Raw genomic sequence first — 3,184 nt, 5'->3', positions numbered from 1 at the left:
ACTTGAATTTTGTTAGCTACTTTTATACTGTTCATTGATAATTGCCGCCAAAACTGAATTATCTTAGTTCCTTGAGCAACTTTTAAGAGATAATGATATCAGCCACTGATGTAAAAATTTGCTATCAGTCTAAGTTGCTTATAAAAGCATTATAAACATCTACATTAAATACCTTAATGCAATCAGAGCAGTATTTGTAATTATGTAAAAGGAATACTTTCAAATAAAAATGATAAATATAAAATCATTTTTACACAATGAAAATAATTGTTATTTGTGAGGCAACTTTTATTGTTTAAATTTACAACTATATGTTTGTTTTTAATGCAGATTGTAACTCATTTCATTGCAACTAGATCTAGATGCAGTATAGTCTATTCTATGACCAATGACTGAAGGCTTTTGATATCATCACTGAAATCTCGTACATTCAAAGTTTAAAATTATTACAGTTAAAAATAGTTGTTTTTACTTTATAAAGAGTTAAACATTGCAACAAATAAAGATTGAATGGAATAGAAGAACAAGAGGACTGATCCGCGGAAGTTATGGTGTATATTCTGAATTCTTGGGAGTTGATCCGCATTCTAGGCACACGCCCGTGCACGTTCCGCGCGTTCACGTGCTTGGTTCAGCGTGCGGAACGATCCGCAGCAATCCGCACTGATCCGCATTCTAGTAAGGGCCTGCCTGAAATACGGATCCACGCGGATCAAATGCGGATCAGGCTGAAATGCGGATCAACGCGGAACGCTCGCGGATCTGTATTGAAGTACGGAACAACACGGAAACTATACGGATCTTTCTGCAAGAATGATAGCTATGCATCAGGAGAGAAATTTATCAGCTCTGTTTGAGTCTTTGATAGGAACTTTATCATCCTTGCAGTTTCAGTACATGCAGGTAAGCTGATGCTTATGATCACTATGTCGATAATATTAGCCTGTGTTTTATGACAGTTGAGATCTACAGATAAGCTGATATCCTCTTGAGCTATTCTCTTCAACTTTTGTAAAGATGCAACTATTGCCTGTGATAATGAGAAAACAGACTACTACTAGATCTAACTACTGAGCAGTCAACACACTCAACATTAGCTCAGTGTGCCTTCATGCAGTCAAAAGACAAGTCAAGTTATTTTAAAATGCTATCATGGCTGTACCCCCCAAGTTCAACATAGATGGCAAAGTGGACCATTGTCTGGGAATTCCAGTCTTTGTTTTTTTTACTTTATCACTGTTATTTTCTAATTATTATTATTCATTCTGCATGACTTATAGAATTATTACATTTTTAATCTTTATTATCATTATTCAGCTAACTACTATTATTATTTATTCATTCCATCAATCATTCACAGTCGTAGTCTCTTAAAATTTTACTATTAGCTATTGTTACTCATTCATCATTTTTGTTTATTGATTTAATCTCATTGTATTTCCCAATTTCAGTGTACTATGTGCTTTGGTTTTATAATTGCAAAATCTAATTAAAGTGAGATGAATGTATAAGAAATATAAATCATGTGAATAAAATTCACTTGATAAGGGATCTATAGCAGTTTAAATAAATTTGTACTGTAAATGGGAAACGTATGTATGAACTAACTTGAAAATTAATGACTTTTAATAACATCAAATAATTTTTTAATTGGAATGGAGTACATTTTATAAAGCTATAAAACTTCCATACGCCCACAATGCCATTATAAAATAGTATGCATTAATGTTATAATGAAGATTGTATTTCTCCCCTTATCAGTGGTGATTCATATAACCAGAAACATTTCACAGTCTGCACTACCTTGTGTATGACTATAGCTGTCTACATAAAAATTCAGAGCATTAATGTGTTGCAATAGAGACAGTTATACTTTCATTTCTCGTGGTAAAATAAAAATTCTTTTGTTATTCCTATTCAATCAAAGTTTGAAATATTCAGTTCATATATCAGCTGCTGCAGCAGTTTGCTATTGTGTTAAAGCTATAATATCACTGTGTCATTAAAAACTTATGAATTTATTATAATTATTTCTTAAAGGATCCATTATAAGATGTTATTGTTCTGAATACAATTCACACATAAATCTTGAAGTTATGGTCAGCTCAAGTAGATACTGTATATAAAAAAGAAACTGTAATCACCCCACCAAAATGCTTCATAGTCTTAATGAAACAATAATCAGCTTATATAGATCTAACTGTCATGAAAATTACTAGCAACTACGTTACTATGAAGTTTTATAGTCTAATTGAAACTATTATATCAGCTCTAACTGTCAATATAACTGTCAATATAACTATAGTAGCTAAATGTAATCAACGAAAATAATATTATTGACATAGATCTAATGATCATAAACAGCCTACCTGTTCTGAAACTGCTAAAATGATGAAGTCCTTATCAAAAACTTAAATAGAGCTAATAAAAATTCCCTCCTGATGCATAGATATCATTCTTTCAGACAGATCAGTCAAGTTTCAATAGAGATCCGGGAGCGTTCCGCGTTGATCCGCATTTCAGCCCGATCCGCATTTGATCCGCGTGGATCCGTATTTCAGGCAGGCCCTTCTAGTAACGCCCTACAAAGGGCTAAAAGACGTAGAACGTGCCGTTATCGGTGCATTTGCCACTCAGCATGGCATTGCTAATGCTTCCAAAGAATATAAGGTAAGTGAAAGCACTGTCAGGGGTATTAAGAGAAAATATAGTGAAGCGCTACTGCAGTCGGCTAGTGGCAATGAAGAAGACTCCACAGTGACTTCACTACCAAAGGGAAAGCAAGGTAGGCCCTTTGTCCTTGGGGAAGACATGGACCGTGAAGTGCAGGACTTCATCAGGGCCCAGAGGGACATTGGAGCAGTTGTGACAAGATCAACTGTCATTGCCAGTGGTAAAGCCGGTGTCGTAATGAGACACAACAAGTTCTATCTTAAGGAATTTGGTGGCCAAATGGACCTCACAAAGCACTGGGCGGAATCAATACTGCATAGAATGAAGTTTGTAAAACGAAGAGGTTCAATGAAAGTCCATGTTCTTGGTGACGCCTTTGAACGTATAAAACGAAATTTCCTTGCCGATATAAAGACAACGGTGGTAATGGAGGATATTCCTAGTCAATTGATTATTAATTGGGACCAGACAGGAATATCTCTTGTGCCTGGGTCATCCTGGACTATGGCTC

The 3,184-nt window shown here is 35.0% G+C and overlaps 2 long non-coding RNA genes across 2 annotated transcripts; one reads left to right on the top strand and one right to left on the bottom strand.

Moving 5' to 3' along the window:
• Positions 1 to 680: 680 nt before the first annotated feature.
• LOC109587380 (uncharacterized) lies at positions 681 to 1,489 on the top strand. Its single transcript, XR_002187558.1, has 2 exons — positions 681 to 903; positions 960 to 1,489. It is a non-coding gene; the product is annotated as an uncharacterized LOC109587380 (long non-coding RNA).
• Positions 1,490 to 1,870: 381 nt separating this feature from the next.
• LOC109587381 (uncharacterized) lies at positions 1,871 to 2,486 on the bottom strand. Its single transcript, XR_002187559.1, has 2 exons — positions 2,370 to 2,486; positions 1,871 to 2,116 (listed from the first exon to the last, which is right to left on the bottom strand). It is a non-coding gene; the product is annotated as an uncharacterized LOC109587381 (long non-coding RNA).
• Positions 2,487 to 3,184: the final 698 nt, after the last annotated feature.

The sequence above is a fragment of the Amphimedon queenslandica genome, unplaced genomic scaffold (assembly GCF_000090795.2).
Source record: "Amphimedon queenslandica unplaced genomic scaffold, v1.1 AMPQUscaffold_12592, whole genome shotgun sequence".
NCBI classification, from domain to species: domain Eukaryota; kingdom Metazoa; phylum Porifera; class Demospongiae; order Haplosclerida; family Niphatidae; genus Amphimedon; species Amphimedon queenslandica.
The sequence above is the reverse complement of the archived record's forward strand: the minus strand, read 5'-3'. Positions and strand labels throughout refer to the sequence as shown.